Below are 23,545 nucleotides of genomic sequence, written 5' to 3' on the forward strand. Positions count from 1 at the left end.
AATACCCATCAACAGAGACCATTGTAACACCAAGTGACCGTAACGGGAATTATTGAAGGTCATGTCATGGTCTATAGATCCTGAGTCACGTGACATTGACCTCACAATAAAAACAAAAAATCGTTCAGAGTGAAGGATAATTGTAATTTAAGACTGATTCCTTTGTCGATAAAATCTTAACTTACGGTTTCTTTTTATTAAATGAATTTATTGATACTGGAAAAACTACGACAGCTCTGACAACTGTTACACACACAAGTTTGTAATATCAAAATAATGATAATATAACAATATTGAAAATAATAATAATGAGATTGATATTGATAATGATGACAAGTATAATGGTGATTAAAGTTGTAATGGTAAGATTATTATAATTATAGAATATATAACGACATTATAGTTTATAATGATAATGATACATATTATAATGATATAAGCAATATTAACAATGAAATTAGTAATTACAATGATAATAACAAATAATGACAATTATAATGATAATGATCACATTATTCATAATGATAAGAAGTACAATGATAACGATAACAGCTCCATTTATTTGTATTTTTGTGTTACATAGCGGAAGTAAATCTAAGATGATGTAATGTGTTGGCGTAATCCTCATCTCGGTTTAAACATTGCGTTTCTAAATCAACCATTCCATTTTACCAGTGTATATGCGCAATCCATTTGACTATTTGATTATAAACAGTATGTACAGATATCTTTATTTTTGTGTCGGTTACTAGATGCCATGGCACATACTGACAATCACGTGATACGAAAATGACTTTCATGGGTCCTGTGTCAATATATTTTTATATGGTAAGCTTAAACAATCGTATCTGATTATGAGTATCACTGATGCAATTAATTTGGAATATCAGTGGGTGGAAGATACTATAAAAGTAAATAAACAAAAGCAGTTTAAAGGCAGTGAAGCACAGCTTAATGGGTGTGTTCCGTGCTTTCGGTCCTCAGTCAGTCTGCTCTGGGACGGGTGGAGGGGAATTGAAAGCATACTTACCTGGCACAGGAGATACCGTGATCACGAAGGCGGTTCTCCCAGGGCGAGGCTCACCATTGCACTCCGGTGGCGCTGACCCCTGCGATTAACCCAAATGTGGTTAACTCGAGTGTGCAATTTTTGGTAGTGGGGACTGCGTTCGCGCTATCCCCTTTTATGGTAACAAATGATTAATGCGTTGATATGTCACAAAGTAATCCACAAATTCACCAGCAAGTATGATGATTAACCCAAATTCACTAAAACCTATTGGCTTTATAGATTTTACAGCAATCGTAAAGTGCGCTTGAGTTGATTTACCAATTAAACCCAAATTACATTTAGTAAAAGAAAATTAATCTTGATGTCTACATCGGATATTGATAAGTATAAACAGATATATAACCATTTGTTTTATTTACTTAATGCATTGAGTAATATAGATTTGATATGGTCATTACATAATCACATCTTAGACAAATATTGTTAGTACCAAAGGACTGTCTATAATGTGTACTGCCCATTTATAGTTATTTTAGTAAACCATTAACGGAATCGTTAGGATGGGCAACATGGACCTTATAGGAAGAACTAATTACGTCTGTTAGAACACACACACACACACACACACACACACACACATATATATATATATATATATATATATATATATGTCCGATAGCAGGCGAGGGCATTGCGGGGTAAAAACAATCTCGAATAAATCACATTGTTACAAAGGTGTCTCCCAAGCGACCTCTTCAAATTGTGTTTCCCTGGAAATTTTCACACACTCAGATATTATATATATATATATATATATATATATATATATATATATATATATATACATATATATATATATATATATATATATACATATATGTGTGTGTGTGTGTTATGCATAACTATATATAATATAGCATGTATAAGTATATATACATACACATTTATAAGTATATATACATACACATTTATATATACAAATATATATATATACATATATACACATACATATATATGTGTGTATGTGTATTTATATTAGTCCCGTATGTAGAAAATCAGTAAATCAATACGTCGATAAGATAATGAGTTTCTACAAAGTATTCTTTTTGATTTCATAATTTGATTTTTTTTTTATGTAGCAAGATGCGAGAATTTTCTTTGGTTTAGTAAACATCGGTGCAATGAGCATTACCTGTAATTTCAGAATAAACTATTGAGATTTGATTCATGTTATAGACAACGGTGTGAAATGATGAAACATTTTCTTTATATTTTAAATACAAAATTCATATGTATATTTTAGTTTCACGAAGTCCTCAGTAGTAACCGGTTGGCTGTGGGTGTATTAGTTACCAATTAGCTTTGCGCAGTGGCAGTATCGTAACCAATGAGGTTCAACCGAGGTGCGATTATTGCTAGTTGAAAACTTTAACCAATACCCCGCCTGGACGTCGTGAAATACCGACGGCCAAGGCAATTTTTGATAGCCCACTTCAGGGCTGCAAACTTGATAATGTTAGCACCAAATATTTACCCGGTACTCTCTGCACTTTCTATTATTAACCATTCTAATGTCAACATTATAGTGGATGTGTCAGGTTAATAGTTAAACATGAACTCACCTTACATCACTTACTTAACCTGGCGATCAAAAACATTATTTCTCAAAAGAAAAAAAATAGAAAGAAAAGAAAAGAAAAGAAAAGGAAAAACATTTCGTCATTTCACCAAAATCCAAATAATACAATTACTTTCGACCTATCGCTTGTCCTTACGGTTTGCACAAATTGGTGTTAACCAATGTAGCCATCCTTTTGCATGATTTGATGGTCTGTTTCCAAATTATGTTGGCGAGTTATGTAGCCTGTCGTTGTCTACATAAGCCTGGCGTTGGTGCTACTACTGAAGCTGATTCTGTGTAAGTTCCAAATGAACTTTACATTGTAAACGGAGCTGCGGCTGGAACTGAATATTATAACTATAAATTATTTGAAAAAAAACAACAACATTGATATAATGATTATTATCTATATTTCCATGCTCTCCCTGGTATTGGTAGCTTATTTCAAATAAAAATCAACACAGACATACAGACAATATTAATTACATATTCTTTATTTACCAAAACGCAATCAACAACTGAAAAACATACCGATGAGTAAGAATCATTGGCGCTAAGAAGTAAAAATAATCCCAAAGAGTTAAGGAACTCTGGATGATGTTGGCGGACAGGAGTAAAGGGACCGACATCGCTCTTGTATTCTTGGCTTAGCGAAGGAGGTGCTGGAGTAGGCGAACTTGTAACCATCCCATGCTGAGGCGGTTGAGACACTGATGAAGTTTCCAAGTCCGATTGTGAAATATACTTCTCAGCAGTAGGAATGAAGTAACTTGCATTCCAAGGCGTTGGGTGACTCGAAGAGAGATCACTTGTGGGGCGAACACACTGCCTCTTCGGAGGAGGTAAGGGCAGTCCTAGTGGATGGTCCCCATAACGTCTCCGAACGTCCAATCATACAAAGATACGGCAGGCGCATACTACTTAGTAGCAATAGGCATACCTAAAATTGTTCTCTAAATGATTCATAATAAAGATAAAATGACAGCGACACTGATGAGAATGCGAAAGAGGTTGAGGTATATTGATGGTTTCTGGCCTGAAAATGATCTTTACGGGTCAAGGTCCTGACTTTCCCAAATTTATTTTCTACAATTTAACTTATTCATAAACCTTATACATGATACGCAAAATATCGGTGATGTTACCATCATTGTAATTATCAACGACACTCTCGTTTTATTATCGGGTCATTACCGTCACCATTATGATTACCGATATGAATCCATTTATCTTTATTCTTACTATCATCATTACAGCTAATATCAGTAATACTATTATCAATATCAATGTGATTATCAAGTGTATTGCTGCTTTCCAAATTTGTGAGTCTTCAAATGCATGATGTAGCTATAAAACGAACTTGTGATTACGCATATACAATTATCTATTCATCAAGCATCAAGTTTATTCATCCGTTAGCATTAAAATAGATGTTTATACCATCGTTTGCAATTATACACTGTAATGACGAACAAGTTAACTGTATAAAGATGATAATGAATACATTCTATATCCTAAATCTATGATATATATTTTAATAGAACGGCATGTTGAAGATAATTTTAACGCTAACATGAACGAAATATCAAAATCAACACAATAATATATGATGATTAATGGTATGATACGTAACTATTTTGAAATGTTACCTTAAAGTTAAAGACACTTAATTTAGAGAACGCAACCGTATATGTGAAACGTATTTGTTATATGATGTGAGAATCTCTCTTTCTACATGTATTTTGAACTCTTCGAAGATTCTATTAACATAATGACATTGCCATCACACTTTCTCCTCTCTGTTTCGGCAAAGTTTACATGATCTGGCCAATGAAAGGGCTGGTGCTACAATTCGACCAATCAAAAGACGAGTTTATTGACGCACCTTATTTGGCAACACTATTAGTGGACTACGCGTGCCGCAGTTGTCCTTGAAACCCGAAGAAGTGTTGTTACGGTCATTTGGAGGTCTAGAGCGAATAGGGATATTGAAATGATTAATTACAAGTTACTTCATGTTGTTGAGCAAACATATACTAGCGGAGGTATTTGAGCAATAGAGATATTGACATGAATAATTATGAGATACTTCATGGTGTTCTTGTGAAATCACTACTTTAGGCGTTATACTATATGCAATGTCAGTGAATGGTGAGTGATCGTGTATTCTTGTGATTAAAAATGGAATTGTAGTGAAGTGCTAGATAAATATATAGTGCAGTATAACATAGAAACCCAGACTGAATTGTGAAGTTGATGACTACTGATTTTGCTTACACTCATACTAGAATTGAAGGGCGTGATTATGATGAAACAGCATTGTGAAGCATAGTTTTCATCTTCAGTACTTGAAGAGAGAGAACTGTAGAGAGAAGGTAAGTAGAAAGACCATGGCATTCGTTGACATCAATTTCGTCACTTTTTATTATCTCTCTCTCTCTCTCTCTCTCTCTCTCTCTCTCTCTCTCTCTCTCTCTCTCTCTCTCTATATATATATATATATATATATATATATATTATATATTATATATATATTATATATTATATATATATATATATATTGCATATATATATGTATATATATGTATATAATATATGTATATAATATATGATATAATATAATATAATATATATGTATATATATACATACATATACATATACATGGTATGATATTGATGTGCATGATATTGATATGAATGATACTGATATTGAATGATATTTGTGTGATGATATTGATGTGAATTATATAGGTGTGAATGGTATTGATGTAAATGATATTGATGTGAATGATATTGGTGTGGATATAATTGATGTTGATGATATTGATGTGAATGATATTGGTATGAATTATATTGATGCGAATTATATAGGTGTGAATGGTATTCATGTGAATTATATTGGTGTGAATGATATTGATGTGAAATGTATTGATGTAAATGATATTGATGTGGATGATATTGGTGTGAGTGATATGGATGTGAATGATATTGGTGTGAGTGATATGGATGTGGATGATATTGATGTGAATGATATTGGTGTGAGTGATATGGATGTGAATGATATTGATGTGAAATGTATTGATGTAAATTATATTGATGTGAATGATATTGGTGTGAGTGATATGGATGTGAATGATATTGATGTGAATGATATTGATGTGAAATGTATTGATGTAAATTATATTGATGTGAATGATATTGGTGTGAGTGATATGGATGTGAATGATATTGGTGTGAGTGATATGGATGTGAATGATATTGATGTGAGTGATATTGATGTGAATGATATTGATGTGAAATGTATTGATGTGAAATGTATTGATGTAAATTATATTGATGTGAATGATATTGGTGTGAGTGATATGGATGTGAATGATATGGATGTGAATGATATTGATGTGAATGATATTGATGTGAATGATATTGATGTGAATGATATTGATGTGAATGATATTGATGTGAATGATATTGATGTGAATGATATTGGTGTGAATGATATTGATGTGAATGATATTGATGTGAATGATATTGGTGTGAATGATATTGGTGTGAATGATATTGATGTGAATGATATTGATGTGAATGATATTGATGTGAATGATATTGATGTGAATGATGTTGATGTGAATGATGTTGATGTGAATGATGTTGATGTGAATGATGTTGATGTGAATGATATTGGTGTGAATGGTATTGATGTGAATGATATTGATGTGAATGGTATTGATGTGAATGATATTGATGTGAATGATATTGATGTGAATGATATTGATGTGAATGGTATTGATGTGAATGATATTGTTGTGAATGGTATTGCAGTGAAATGTATTGATGTGAATGATATTAATGTGAATGGTATTGATGTGAATGATATTGATGTGAATGATATTGATGTGAAATGTATTGATGTGAATGATATTGATGTGAATGATATTGATGTGAAATGTATTGATGTGAATGATATTGATGTGAAATGTATTGATGTGAATGATATCGATTTGACTGATACTGATGTGAATTACATTGGCGTGAATGACATTGGTGTGAACAATAGTGATGTGAATGATATTGATGTCAATGATAATGGTATTAATGACACTGGTTATATATGATAATGATAATATAGATACCAATAATCAATAATACCCAAATTACATTTGAAGAATATGAAGTTATTAGTTTCGGTAAGGACGTATTATATAGCGACGTCCGAATATGATCAACTTAAGAAATGCGATATACAGTTTACATTGTAATATTGATTACGAATATTGAATCGTTTTTAGATTCGACAATAATTTTATGAATAGTGTAAGAAAAACTGACATTCCGAATATAGCATTTTGGAGACGAAAGCCAAGATGATCTGGACAAAGTATTTAGGATAATGCATTTAGGTGTCAATAGAGAGAAGACAATAGGTGCTATGGAGTTGGCCCCGCGGGGATAATCTCGTGAAAATCACCTGTTTTATGTATGAAATATTATCCGTGTGTTCTGTGAGAATGTAACCAATTTGCCACCGTCATTAGTTGAATGGAATAATAATGACCAAAAATGTTAATCTAACGTCAATTGGAATTTACCATAGTCTGCGCTGAAGGAAATACGTTTTCTCTGTTTTGTAATTTTAACCAACCACTTCATTTTGTTAATATTAATGCACTATCCGTTTAACTCTAATGTAATTTTACATGTATTTATGAGTGATCTAGTGGAAATTCAATAAGAGAGACAGGACAAAATATCCGTAATAGAACATTTAAGTACAACAATAAAACATACTGATACTATTACTCTCCTAGGGATAATCTGTTAGGATAGGCTACGCGTATTTTTCTAAGAATAACCAATGCGCTAACGTCTCCAGATTATGTCAATGGTAACGATATGATTTATATAACGATATAGTTATTACCGCAATCATTTAATAGAATAAAATGAATATGCAAAGTCAAATGGAGATTTACCTTAGTCTACGCTAAAGAAAATGCATTTTCTTTGATTTAGTTTTTAAGCAACCATTCCATTTTACCAGTGTATATGAGCAATCCATTTGACTATTTGATTATAAACAGTATGTACAGATATCTTTATTTGTGTTTCGGTTACTAGATGCCATAGCACATACATTTGGATGCTATAATGTAATGTCTGACAATCACGTGATACGAAAATGGCTTCCACGGGTCCCATTTCAATATATTTTTTATATGGTAAACATAAACAATCGTATGTGAATATGAGTATCACTGATGCAATTAATTAGGAAAATCAGTCGGTGGAAGATTCTATAAAAGTAAATAAACAAAATCAGTTTAAAGGCAATGCAGTACAGCTTAATGGGTTGTTCCGTGCTTTCGGTCCTCAGTCAGTCTGCTCAGGGGCCGGTGGAGGGAAATTGAAAGCATACTTACCTGGCACAGGAGATACCTTGATCACGAAGGCGGTTCTCCCAGGACGAGGCTCACCATTGCACTCCGGTGGCGCTGACCCCTGCGATTAACCCAAATGTGGTTAACTCGAGTGTGCAATTTTTGGTAGCGGGGGACTGCGTTCGCGCTATCCCCTTTTATGACAACACATGAGTAGTTGATACATTGATATGTCACATAACAATTTACTTATTCACCTGTTTGTATTATATTTCACCCAAAAAATCACTAAAACCACCTGGCTTTATAGACTTCATAGCCCTGTGGTAGATTAAAATGCAATAAGCATCAAAAGTGCATTTGAGTTGATATACCAAACGAATCGAAACTACATTTCAGTAAAACAAAAATCAAACTTGGTGTGAACATCACTTATTAAACAAACTGTTATACAACCATTTTAGTTACTTAAAGTATTGAGTAATATAGATTTAATATGGTAATTACATAATCACATCATAGATAAATATTTTTAATACCACGTGACTGTATTTGACGTATACTGCCCATTTATAGTTATTTCATTAAACCATTACCAATCGTTTAGATGGGCAACATGGACCTCATAGAAAGAACTACTAAATACGTCCTTTAGAACACACACAAACACACACAGGCGGCCTCGCCCCGAGCGACCTTGAGTAGGCGGTGTGTTTGTTCCCGCGAGTCGAGTGGCGAAAAAGAGAAAACCGTGCGCGCTAAGGACAAACTATGCTAAACTCGACGATTCAGATGGCGCTCGGTTCCCCCCCTCCCTTTATCCTCCTTCCAAAATTCCCGCCTCAACTATTACCCACAACTTTTACCCTGCATGCTGGGTTAAGCCCCGGCTCCTTTCTCTCCTCCTAAAATTCATTTCCTCCATCCTTATCCTTCCCCTATCCCCTCTCTTCATTCCCACTCTTCTTTTTTTTTTAAACACACACATATGTACATCACATATATTTATATATTATATATTATATATGTATATATACATATATATATAGGCCCCGATAACATTTAATTTAAAATAAATCGCATTAGCAATTGCTAAAAAGATATGTTCCCTTGCGACCTCCTTAAATGGTGTTTCCCTGTGAATTTTCACACACACTTATGTACACACATGTATATTTATATTTGTATATATATTTATATATATATATATATATATATATATATATATATATATATATATATATATATATATATATATATGTGTGTGTGTGTGTGTGTGTTATATAACTATATATAATATATATGTGTTATATAACTATATATAATATATATGTATATATATTATATATGTGCTTGTATATATTTATGGTATATATATAAGTATATATATATACATATATACACATATATGTATATATGTATGCACACATATATATATATATATATGCACACATATATGTATATATATATGCACACATATATGTATATATGTATATATATATATATATATATATATATATATATATATATATATATATATATATATATATATATATATATATATATATATATATATATATATATATATATATATATTATGAGTGTATGTATGTATATGTATATATATAATTATTTATTATACGTACATACGTATATATATGTATATATATATATATATATATATATATATATATATATATATATATATATACAAGGTACATATGTCGTTAAAATTTAATGCGTCCAACAGAGTAATAACTTTCTGCTAAATTTTTTATTTATTTTTTTATATGATATTTGATTTTTTTTCTTTTAATTAGCAGTACAGGAAGATGCGAGAGTTTTCTTTGGTTTAGTAAATATCCGTGCAATGAGCAATATTTGTAATTATAAAATAAGATAGTGAGATTTGATTTGTTTTATAGTGAACGGTGTAAAAAGATTTTTTTTTTTAATACAAATATGTATATTTAGTTTCACAGTGATATAATGATACGATAGCAGTATCGTATCCAATGAGGTTAATCCGAGATGGAATTATTGCTAGTTGAAAACTTTTCCCAATACCCCGTCTAGACGTCGTGAAAGACCAACAGTCATGGCAATTTTTGATAGCCTTTTTCAGGGTTGCCAACTTAATACTGTTGGCAACAACAACAAAAAACCCTGATACTTTCTATAATTAACCACCTAATGTCAATACAAACTTCCCAGTGGATGTGTCAGGTTAATAGTTCATTTTTGAAATGATGGCAAAATCGGCATGCCTTCCGTTGCCCTATTTTTTATCCATTGCCTAATGGCATAAAAAATAGTTTCACCTTATTGTATCAAAGATACAATAAGGTGAAAGTTTTACCATATAAACCGACTTAAAGTTAAAGTGATTTAAACATAAGCTCACATAACCTTACATAGATTACTTATCCTGGCCAAAAATATTATTTGTCGATTAAAAGTACATATGTCGTCATTTCACCAAAAAACAAGGTGAAGTGTAATCTACTGTTGCGTCATTTTATGGATTCAGTTTCCAATTTACTTTAGTGAGCCTTATGTGGCTTGTCGCCATGTGCTACTACTGTGCCTTGCATTGCAAATGGTGCCGCGATTGGAAGTGAATATTATAATTATACATTATTTGTAATCATGACTGGCATTATATGTTCTCCAAGGCTTGGGTAGATTAAATTAAAATAACTTATAAAAGATAGACTTATACACAATATCAATTTATACTCTTTATTTACCTAAACGAAATCCATTACTGAAAAAATGGAAACAATCTCTGGAACTAAAAAGTAAAATTGATCACAAAGAGTTGAGGAACTCTGGATGATATTGTCGGACATGAGTCAAGATCTTGTGGTCGCGCTGCCCCATTGAATCGATTCCACACCAAACACACTGACGACGTCGACCTTGGTGGGGCATGAATGTCTCCCCGCCAGGAACGTTACGTAGCACACATCACAAAAACCAACCAACCACTGTGGTCCGACGAAGGATTCGCTGCCTCCGTAGACACACCTTCAATAGTATGTGAATAAGCCGTTCAGGCGGACGTTTGAAGGTGCGGTTGCAAGTGGGACATGAGAACTGAGAATCCCCGTGAATGGTACGATGAGAGTTGAGAGTGGTTCTTCGCATGAAGCCTTTCCCGCACACATCGCACGTAAATGGTCGGGCACCCGTGTGGGTATAAGTGCATCTTTAACTTGTAACGATTTTCGAATCGCTTGTCGGAAAGGTGACAGTGGGCGTTCTTCCTTCTGTGTGCGGAGTATGAAGGACCACTTGGCGTAGTTGTTATTGACGGCGACAAGAAGGTGACAGTAACGGGACCGACAGCGTTCTTGAATTCTTGGCTTACCGAAGGAGGTGCTGGAGTAGACGAACTTGTAACCATCCCATGCTGAGGCGGTTGTGCCACTGAAAAAGTTTCCAAATCCGATTGTGAAGGACACTTCTCAACTGTCGGAATGAAGTAATTTGTATTCCAAGGCGTTGGGTGACTCCAAGAAAGACCACTTGTGGGGCGAACACACTGTCTCTTCGGAGGAGGCAAGGGCAGTCCAAGAATTTGGTCCATGATGTCCTTTGATGAAAACGTCCCCATAACGTCTTCGAACGTCCAATCATACAAAGTTGCATCAGTAGCTACAATAGGCAGACCCCAAAAGTTATGCTCAAAGTTATCCATCTTGAAGATGCGACGACAGTGGCACTGATAGGGATGTGAGTGAGGGTGAGGTATATTAATGGTTCCTGACCTGACAGCCTTTTACGAGTCAAGGTCAAACATCTTTTCGTCATTCAAACATGTTCATAAACATAGACGTGATTTACAGAATTTAAAATAGCTTTTACTTCCAATATTGATCATGTACTATCGTTACTTTAATAAATGGCAATACCGTTACCACCTTTATTAGTTATAGCAATTTCATCTCCATTACTATTATGACCATCGTTGCTATTACTCGTATCAGTATCAGTACATTTGTTATCTTTACTAAAATCAGTACAATTGTTATCATTACTCATATCGGTACATTTGTTATCATTACTAATATCAGTACATTTGTTATCAATACTAATATCTGTATAATTGTTATCATTACTAATATCAGTACATTTGTTATCAATACTAATATCTGTATAATTGTTATCATTACTAAATTCGGTACATATGTTATCATTACTAAATTCGGTACATTTGTTATCATTACTAATATCGGTGCATCTGTTATCATTACTAATATCGGTGCATCTGTTATCATTACTAATATCGGTGCATTTGTTATCATCACTAATATTAGTACATGTGTTATCATTGCTATAATCAGAATATTTGTTATCATTAGTAATATCAGTACATATGTTATCATTACTAATATCAGTACATTTGTTATCATTAGTAATATCAGTACATATGTTATCATAACTAATATCAGTACATTTGTTATCATTATTAATATCAGTACATTTGTTATCATTACTAATATCAGTATATTTGTTATCATCACTAATATCAGTACATTTGTTATCATTACCAATATCAGTACATTTGTTATCATTGTTAATATCAGTATATTTGTTATCATTACTAATATCAGTACATTTGCTATCATTATTGATATCAATATATTTGTTATCATTACTTATATCAGTACATTCATAAATATTAATATCAATATCAGTACATTCACACATATTAATATCAATATCAGTACATTCACAAATATTGATATCAATATCAGTACATTCACAAATATTAATATCAATATCAGTACATTCACAAATATTAATATCAATATTAGTACATTCACAAATATTAATATCAATATCAGTACATTCACAAATATTAATATCAATATCAGTACATTCACAAATATTAATATCAATATCAGTACATTCACAAATATTAATATCAATATCAGTACATTCACAAATATTAATATCAATATCAGTACATTCACAAATATTAATATCAATATCAGTACATTCACAAATATTAATATCAATATCAGTACATTCACAAATATTAATATCAATATCAGTACATTCACAAATATTAATATCAATATCAGTACATTCACAAATATTAATATCAATATCAGTACATTCACAAATATTGATATTGTACAATTGGCATTATTATCTATATCAATACATGTATCATAATTCTTACTAATAGCTCCACAGCCAATGTTAATATTACTATTAGAATCAGGACCGATCTGATTACCAGTACATGGTAATTTTAGTTGTTCATATCTATAAAAGTATTTCTCTTGTGGGTGTAACTGCAATTATTCGTTCAAAATTATGATTTAGCATCAATCTGTTTACACTGTAAGTAAATACATTTGCTCATTTATCTAAGTCAGTATTAAAAAGCTTGCAGATTAAGAGATAATAAATCAGGCTATATCAATATTCATTACAAAATACCCATCAACAGAGACCATTGTAACACCAAGTGACCGTAACGGGAATTATTGAAGGTCATGTCATGGTCTATAGATCCTGAGTCACGTGACATTGACCTCACAATAAAAACAAAAAATCGTTCAGAGTGAAAGATAATTGTAATTTAGGACTGATTCCTTTGTCGATAAAATCTTGACTTAGGTTTTCTTTTTATTTAATGAATTTATTGATACTCTAAAAACTACGACAGTTCTGACAACTGTTACACACACGTTTGTAATGTACAAATAATGATAATAAGAAAGACAGTATTAACAATGATTTTGGTACTATACAATATTGAAAATAATAATAATGAGATTTATATTGATAATGATGACAATTACAATGATGATTAAAGTTGTAAAGGTAAGATTATTATAATTATAAAATTTATAACGACATTATAGTTTATAATGATAATGATACATATTATAATGATAGAAACAATATTAACAATGATAGTAGTAATTGCAGTGATAATAACAAATAATAACAATTATAATGATAATGATCACATTAATAATAATGATAAGAAGTACAATGATGATAACAATAACAGCTCCATTTATTTGTATTTTTGTGTTACATAGCGGAAGTAAATCTAAGATGATGTAATGTGTTAGCGTAATCCTGATCTCGGTTTAAACATTGCGTTTCTAAATCAACCATTCCATTTTACCAGTGTATATGCGCAATCCATTTGACTATTTGATTACAAACAGTATGTACAGATATCTTTATTTTTGTGTCGGTTACTAGATGCCATGGCACATACATTTGGATAATATAATGTAATGTCTGACAATCACGTGATACGAAAATGACTTTCATGGGTCCCATTTCAATATATTTTTATATGGTAAACATAAACAATCTTATCTGATTATGAGTATCACTGATGCAATTCATTTGGAATATCAGTAGGTGGAAGATACTATTAAAGTAAATAAACAAAATCAGTTTAAAGGCAATGCAGTACAGCTTAATGGGTTGTTCCGTGCTTTCGGTCCTCAGTCAGTCTGCTCAGGGACCGGTGGAGGGAAATTGAAAGCATACTTACCTGGCACAGGAGATACCTTGATCACGAAGGCGGTTCTCCCAGGACGAGGCTCACCATTGCACTCCGGTGGCGCTGACCCCTGCGATTAACCCAAATGTGGTTAACTCGAGTGTGCAATTTTTGGTAGCGGGGGACTGCGTTCGCGCTATCCCCTTTTATGATAAGACACAATTAGTTAATGCGTTGATATGTCACACAACAATTCCCTTATTCACCTGTTAGTATTATATTTCACCCAAAAAATCACTAAAACCAGCTGGCTTTATAGACTTCATAGCCCTGTGGTAGATTAAAAAACAATCATAACGTACGCATCAAAAGTGCATTTGAGTTGATATACCAAATGAATTTAAACTACATTTCAGTAAAACAAAAATCAAACTTGGTGTGAACATCACATATGAAACAAACTGTTATACAACCATTTTAGTTATTTAAAGTATTGAGTAATATAGATTTAATATGGTAATTACATAATCACATCATAGACAAATATTTTTAATGCCACGTTACTGTATATGATGTATACTGCCCATTTATAGTTATTTTAGTAAACCATTACCAATCGTTTAGATGGGCAACATGGACCTCATAGAAAGAACTACTAAATACGTCCCTTAGAACACACACAAACACACACACACACACACACACATATATATATATATATATTGTGTGTGTGTGTGCGTGTGTGCCCCGATAGCAGGTGAGGGCATTGCGTGATAAAAACAATCTCTCTCTATATATATACATATATAGATAGATATATGTATGTATATATATTTATTATACATATATGTATATATATTTATTATATATGTATATATATTTATTATATATATGTATATATATTTATTATATATATATGTATATATATTTATTATATATATATGTATATATATGTATATATGTATATATATGTCTATATATATGCATATATAAAATATATAATATATATATACATATATATTTATTTATTGTATATACATTTACATGTATATAAGTATGTATATCACATATATTTATATATTATATATTGTATATGTATATGTATATATATACATATATATAGGCCCCGATAATATTTAATTTAAAATAAATTGCATTAGCAATTACTAAAAATTTATGTTCCCTTGCGACCTCCTTAAATGGTGTTTCCCTGTGAATTTTCACTCACACATATGTACACATACATATGTATATTTATATTTGTATATATATTTTTATTTGTATATATATTTATGTATATGTATATATGTTATATATAACTATATATAATATGTATGTATATATATTATATATATGCTTGCATATATTTATGGTATATATATAAGTATATATATATATACATAAATATATATATATATATATATATATATATATATATATATATATATTTATTTATCTATATATTCAAATATACACATTTAATGTATATACATACACACACATCTATGTATATACATACACACACATCTATGTATATATATATATGCACACATATATGTATATATGTATATGTATATATATATATATATATATTATGAGTGTATGTATGTATATGTATATATATATATATACATACATATGTATATATATATATACATACATATGTATATATATATACATACATATATATATATAAATTTATATTTATATTTATATAAGGTACATATGTCGTCAAAAGTTAATGCGTCCAACAGAGTAATAACTCTCTGCTAAATATTCCTTTTTTTAAAATTTGATATTTGAAAAGTTTTTTTCCTTTAATTAGCAGTACAGGAAGATGCCAGAATTTTCTTTGGTTTAGTAAACATCCGTGCAATGAGCAATATTTATAATTATAAAATAAGATAGCGAGATTTGATTTGTTTTATAGTCAACGGTGTAAAAAGATTTTTTTTTTTTAAGACAAATATGTATATTTGGTTTAACAGTGATATGATGATACGATAGCAGTATCGTATCCAATGAGGTTAATCCGAGATGGAATTATTGCTAGTTGAAAACTTTTCCCAATACCCCGTCTGGACTTCGTGAAAGACCAACGGTCATGGCAATTTTTTATAGCCTTTTTCAGGGTTGCCAACTTAATACTGTTGGCACAAAAAAAATACCTATAATTAACCACCTAAAGTTAACACAAACCTCCCAGTGGATGTGTCAAGTTAATAGTTCATTTATGAAATGATGGGAAAATCGGCATGCCTTCCGTTGCCATATGTTTTATCCGTTGTTTAATGTCAAATTTGAATCAAAGATACAATAAGGTGAAAGTTTTCCAGTGAAAGACAAAACCATATAAACCGACTTAAAGTTAAAGTGATTTACACTTTATGTAAGCTCACCTTACATAAATTACTTATCCTGGCCAAAAATATTATTTGTCGATAAAAAGTACATATGTCATTTCACCAAAAAAACAAGGTGAAGTGTAATCTACTGTTGCGTCATTTTATGGATTCAGTTTCCAATTTACTTTGGTGAGCCTTATGTGGCTTGTCGCTATGTGCTACTACTGAAGTTGCAAATGTGCCTTGCATTGTAGATGGTGCCGCGACTGGAAGTGAACATTATAATTATACATTATTTGAAAAAAGTGTAATCATGACTGGCATTATATGTTCTTCAAGGTTTGGGTAGATTATATCAAAATGACGTATAAAAGATAGACTTATACACAATATACTCTTTATTTACCAAAACGGAATCCATTATTGAAAAAAATGTACCACTGGGAAACAATCACTGGAACTAAAAAGTACAATTGCTCACAAAGAGTTGAGGAACTCTGGATGATATTGTCGGACATGAGTCAAGATCTTGTGGTCGCGCTGCCCATTGAAGTCGATTCCACAAACAGGACACTGACGACGTCGACCTTTGGTTGGGCAATGATGTTCCTCCGCCACAGGAACGCTTTCGTTGCACACATCACAAAACCAACCACTGGTGGTCCGACGAAGGATTCTCTGCTTCCGTAGACACACCTTCAATAGTATGTGAATAAGCCGTTCAGGCGAACGTTTGAAGGTGCGGTTGCAAGTGGGACATGAGAACTGAGAATCTTCGTGAATGGTACGATGAGAGTTGAGAGTGGTTCTTCGCATGAAGCCTTTCCCGCACACATCGCACGTAAATGGTCGGGCACCCGTGTGGGTATTCAAATGCATCTTTAACTTGTAACGATTTTCGAATCGCTTGTCGCAAAGGTGACAGTGGGCGTTCTTCCTTCTGTGTGCGGAGGGTAAAGGACCAGTTGGCGTAGTTGTTATTGACGGCGACATGAAGGTGACAGTAACGGGACCGACAGCGCTCTTGAATTCTTGGCTTACCGAAGGAGGTGCTGGAGTAGGCGAACTTGTAACCATCCCATGCTGAGGCGGTTGAGGCACTGAAAAAGTTTCCGAATCGGATTGTGAAGGACACTTCTCAACTGTCGGAATGAAGTAATTTGTATTCCAAGGCGTTGGGTGACTCCAAGAAAGACCACTTGTGGGGCGAACACACTGTCTCTTCGGAGGAGGCAAGGGCAGTCCAAGTATTTGGTCCATGATGTCCTTTGATGTAAACGTCCCCATAACGTCTCCGAACGTCCAATCATACAAAGGTGCATCAGTAGCTACAATAGGCAGACCCCAAAAGTTATGCTCAAAGTTATCCATCTTGAAGATGCGACGACACTCATGGGAATGTGAGTGAGGGTGAGGTATATTAATGGTTCCTGACCTGACAGCCTTTTACGAGTCAAGGTCAAATATCTTTTCGTCATTCAAACATGTTCATAAACATAGACGTGATTTACAGAATTTAAAATAGCTTTTACTTCCAATATTGGTCATGTACTATCGCTACTTTAATAAATGGCAATACCGTTACCACCTTTCTTAGTTATAGCAAATTCATCTCCATTACCATTATGACCTTCTTCATTGTAAATACTCGTATCAGCACATTTGTTATCTTTACTAATATCAGTACACACGTTATCATTACTAATATTAGTACGTTTGTTATCATTACAAATATCAGTACGTTTGTTATCATTATTAATATTAGTATATTTGTTATCATTACTAATATCAGTACAATTGTTATTAGTACTAATATCAGTACATTTGCTATAAGTACTAATATCAGTACATTTGTTATCATCGCTAATACCAGTACATTCGTTATCATTGCTAATACCAGTACATTTATTATCAGTACTAATATAAATACATTTGTTATTATTATGAATATCAGTACATTTGTTATCATTACTGATATCAGCACATCCATAAATATTAATATCAGTACATTTATCATTATTATCATTTATATTAGAACATTAACATTATTGTTATCGATACCAGTGCATTTACCATCATCATTATGATATTAATACATTTGATATTATTATCATCAATATCAATACATCTATCATCGTTATCAATATTAGTATTTTTTTCATTATTATTATCGAAATCAATACATTTATCGTCATTATTATAAATATTAGTACATTTTTCATCATTACTTTCAATATCAGTACATTTATCCTTATTATTATCTATATCAGTGCATTTATCCTTATTATCTGTATCAATACATTTATCGTCATTACTATAAATATTTGTAATTTTTCATTACTGCTATCAATATCAATACATTTGTTATTAATATCTATATCAATACATTTGTCATTATTATCTATATCAATACATGTATCATAATTCTTACTAATAGCACCACAGCCAATGTCAATATTACTATTACCATCAGGACCGATCTGATTACCAGTAAGTACATGGTAATTTTAGTTGTTCATATCTATAAAGGTATTTCTCTTGTGGGTGTAACTGCAATTATTCGTTCAAAATTATGATTTAGCATCAATCTGTTTACAATGTAAGTAAATACATTAGCTCATTTATCTAAGTCAGTATTAAAAATCTTGCAGATTAAGAGATAATAAATCAGGTTATATCAATATTCATTACAAAATACCCATCAACAGAGACCATTGTAACACCAAGTGACCGTAACGGGAATTATTGAAGGTCATGTCATGGTCTATAGATCTTGAGTCACGTGACATTGACCTCACAATAAAAACAAAAAATCGTTCAGAGTGAAGGGTAATTGTAATTTAAGACTTTGTCGATAAAATCTTAACTTACGGTTTCTTTTTATTAAATGAATTTATTGATACGTGAAAATCTACGACAGCTCTGACAACTGTTACACACACAAGTTTGTAATATAAAAATAATGATAATAAGAAAGTATTAACAATGATCATGGTAATATAACAATATTGAAAATAATAATAATCAGATTGATATTGATAATGATGACAATTATAATGATTATTAAAGTTGTAATGGTAAGATTATTATAATTATAGAATTTATAACGACATAGTTTATAATGATAATGATACATATTATAATGATAGAAACAATATTAACAATGAAAGTAGTAATTACAATGATAATAACAAATAATAACAATTATAATGATAATGATCACATTAATAATAATGATAAGTAGAATAATAACAACGATAACAGCTCCATTTATTTGTATTTTTGTGTTACATAGCGGAAGTAAATCTAAGATGATGTAATGTGTAAGCGTAATCCTCATCTCGGTTTAAACATTGCGTTTCTAAATCAACCATTCCATTTTACCAGTGTATATGCGCAATCCATTTGACTATTTGATTATAAACAGTATGTACAGATATCTTTATTTTTGTGTCGGTTACTAGATGCCATGGCACATAGATTTGGATGCTATAATGTAATGTCTGACAATCACGTGATATGAAAATGACTTTCATGGGTCCCGTGTCAATATATTTTTATATGGTAAGCTTAAAAAATCGTATCTGATTATGAGTATCACTGATGCAATTAATTAGGAAAATCAGTCGGTGGAAGATTCTATAAAAGTAAATAAACAAAATCAGTTTAAAGGCAATGCAGTACAGCTTAATGGGTTGTTCCGTGCTTTCGGTCCTCAGTCAGTCTGCTCAGGGACCGGTAGAGGGAATTTGAAAGCATACTTACCTGGCACAGGAGATACCGTGATCACGAAGGCGGTTCTCCCAGGGCGAGGCTCACCATTGCACTCCGGTGGCGCTGACCCCTGCGATTAACCCAAATGTGGTTAACTCGAGTGTGCAATTTTTGGTAGCGGGGGACTGCGTTCGCGCTATCCCCTTTTATGATAACACACGATTAGTTAATGCGTTGATATGTCACACAACAATTCCCTTATTCACCTGTTAGTATTATATTTCACCCAAAAAATCACTAAAACCAGCTGGCTTTATAGACTTCATAGCCCTGTGGTAGATTAAAAAACAATCATAACGTACGCATCAAAAGGGCATTTGAGTTGATATACCAAATGAATTTAAACTACATTTCAGTAAAACAAAAATCAAACTTGGTGTGAACATCATATATGAAACAAACTGTTATACAACCATTTTAGTTATTTAAAGTATTGAGTAATATAGATTTAATATGGTAATTACATAATCACATCATAGACAAATATTTTTAATGCCACGTTACTGTATATGATGTATACTGCCCATTTATAGTTATTTTAGTAAACCATTACCAATCGTTTAGATGGGCAACATGGACCTCATAGAAAGAACTACTAAATACGTCCCTTAGAACACACACAAACACACACACACACACACACACATATATATATATATATTGTGTGTGTGTGCGTGTGCGTGTGTGCCCCGATAGCAGGTGAGGGCATTGCGTGATAAAAACAATCTCTCTCTCTTTATATACATATATAGATAGATATATGAATGTATATATATTTATTATATATATATGTATATATATTTATTATATATATGTATATATTTATATATATATATATATATATATGTATATATATTTATTATATATATATGTATATATATGTATATATCTGTATATATATATATATGTATATATATGTATATATATGTATGTATATATATGTATATATAAAATATATAATATATATATACATATATATTTATTTATTTATCGTATATACATGTATATGTATATATGTATGTATATCACATATATTTATATATTATATATTATATATGTATATATGTATATACATATATATATATAGGCCCTGATAACATTTAATTAAAAATAAATCGCATTAGCAATTGCTAAAAAGATATGTTCCCTTGCGACCTCTTTAAATGGTGTTTCCCTGTGAATTTTCACACACACATATGTACACATACATATGTATATTTATATTTTTATATATATTTATATATATTATATATATTTATGTATATGTATATATATGTTATATGTAACTATATATAATATGTATTTATATATATTATATATGTGCTTGCATATATTTATGGTATATATATAAGTATATATATATATTTACATACATATATATATATATATACATACATATATATATATATATATATATATATATATATATATATTGAAATATACACATATATGTATATACATACACACACATCTATGTATATACATACACACACATCTATGTATATATATATGCACACATATATGTATATATGTATATGTATATATATATATATATGTATTATGAGTGTATGTATGTATATGTATATATATAATTATTTATTATACATACATATGTATATATATATACATACATATGTATATATATACATACATATATATATATATATTTATATTTATATTTATATTTATATAAGGTACATATGTCGTCAAAAGTTAATGCGTCCAACAGAGTAATAACTTGCTGCTAAATATTCTTTTTTTTTTTTAATTTGATATTTGAAATGTTTTATTTTCTTTTAATTAGCAGTACAGGAAGATGCGAGAATTTTCTTTGGTTTAGTAAACATCCGTGCAATGAGCAATATTTATAATTATAAAATAAGATAGCGAGATTTGATTTGTTTTATAGTCAACGGTGTAAAAAGATTTTTTTTTAAAAGACAAATATGTATATTTAGGTTAACAGTGATATGATGATACGATAGCAGTATCGTATCCAATGAGGTTAATCCGAGATGGAATTATTGCTAGTTGAAAACTTTTCCCAATACCCCGTCTGGACGTCGTGAAAGACCAACGGTCATGGCAATTTTTGATAGCCTTTTTCAGGGTTGCCAACTTAATACTGTTGGCACAAAAAAAAAACTGGTACTTTCTATAATTAACCACCTAATGTTAACACAAACTTCCCAGTGGATGTGTCAAGTTAATAGTTCATTTATGAAATGATGGGAAAATCGGCATGCCTTCCGTTGCCATATGTTTTATCCATTGTTTAATGTCAAATTTGAATCAAAGATACAATAAGGTGAAAGTTTTCCAGTGAAAGACAAAACCATATAAACCGACTTAAAGTTAAAGTGATTTACACTTTATGTAAGCTCACCTTACATAGATTACTTATCCTGGCCAAAAATATTATTTGTCGATAAAAAGTACATATGTCATTTCACCAAAAAACAAGGTGAAGTGTATTCTACTGTTGCGTCATTTTATGCATTCAGTTTCCAATTTACTTTGGTGAGCCTTATGTGGCTTGTCGCTATGTGCTACTACTGAAGTTGCAAATGTGCCTTGCATTGTAGATGGTGCCGCGACTGGAAGTGAACATTATAATTATACATTATTTGAAAAAATTGTAATCATGACTGAACATTATATGTTCTTCAAGGTTTGGGTAGATTATATCAAAATGACGTATAAAAGATAGACTTATACACAATATACTCTTTATTTACCAAAACGGAATCCATTATTGAAAAAAAATGTACCACTGGGAAACAATCACTGGAACTAAAAAGTACAATTGCTCACAAAGAGTTGAGGAACTCTGGATGATGTTGGCGGACATGAGTCAAGATCTTGTGGTCGCGCTGCCCATTGAAGTCGATTCCACAAACAGGACACTGACGACGTCGACCTTTGGTTGGG

The 23,545-nt window shown here is 31.3% G+C and overlaps 8 non-coding genes across 8 annotated transcripts; all 8 read left to right on the top strand.

Annotated features, from left to right (window-relative positions):
- The first annotated feature begins 1,022 nt into the window (after positions 1–1,022).
- On the top strand, positions 1,023–1,184 carry LOC122263256 (U1 spliceosomal RNA). Its single transcript, XR_006224055.2, has one exon. It is a non-coding gene; the product is annotated as a U1 spliceosomal RNA (small nuclear RNA).
- Positions 1,185–2,370: 1,186 nt separating this feature from the next.
- Positions 2,371–2,511, top strand: LOC122263272 (U4 spliceosomal RNA). The gene has a single exon (XR_006224070.1). It is a non-coding gene; the product is annotated as a U4 spliceosomal RNA (small nuclear RNA).
- A 5,531-nt stretch (positions 2,512–8,042) lies between these two features.
- On the top strand, positions 8,043–8,205 carry LOC122263262 (U1 spliceosomal RNA). The gene has a single exon (XR_006224060.2). It is a non-coding gene; the product is annotated as a U1 spliceosomal RNA (small nuclear RNA).
- Positions 8,206–9,994: 1,789 nt separating this feature from the next.
- LOC122263274 (U4 spliceosomal RNA) lies at positions 9,995–10,135 on the top strand. Its single transcript, XR_006224072.2, has one exon. It is a non-coding gene; the product is annotated as a U4 spliceosomal RNA (small nuclear RNA).
- A 4,403-nt stretch (positions 10,136–14,538) lies between these two features.
- LOC147469809 (U1 spliceosomal RNA) lies at positions 14,539–14,701 on the top strand. Its single transcript, XR_015191925.1, has one exon. It is a non-coding gene; the product is annotated as a U1 spliceosomal RNA (small nuclear RNA).
- Positions 14,702–16,487: 1,786 nt separating this feature from the next.
- Positions 16,488–16,628, top strand: LOC147469810 (U4 spliceosomal RNA). Its single transcript, XR_015191929.1, has one exon. It is a non-coding gene; the product is annotated as a U4 spliceosomal RNA (small nuclear RNA).
- A 3,969-nt stretch (positions 16,629–20,597) lies between these two features.
- LOC122263259 (U1 spliceosomal RNA) lies at positions 20,598–20,760 on the top strand. Its single transcript, XR_006224057.2, has one exon. It is a non-coding gene; the product is annotated as a U1 spliceosomal RNA (small nuclear RNA).
- Positions 20,761–22,584: 1,824 nt separating this feature from the next.
- Positions 22,585–22,725, top strand: LOC147469811 (U4 spliceosomal RNA). The gene has a single exon (XR_015191928.1). It is a non-coding gene; the product is annotated as a U4 spliceosomal RNA (small nuclear RNA).
- The last annotated feature ends 820 nt before the right edge of the window (positions 22,726–23,545 follow it).

This window comes from Penaeus japonicus, unplaced genomic scaffold, assembly GCF_977035675.1.
Source record: "Penaeus japonicus unplaced genomic scaffold, GWHDUDI00000001_assembly GWHDUDI00000019, whole genome shotgun sequence".
NCBI classification, from domain to species: Eukaryota; Metazoa; Arthropoda; class Malacostraca; order Decapoda; family Penaeidae; genus Penaeus; species Penaeus japonicus.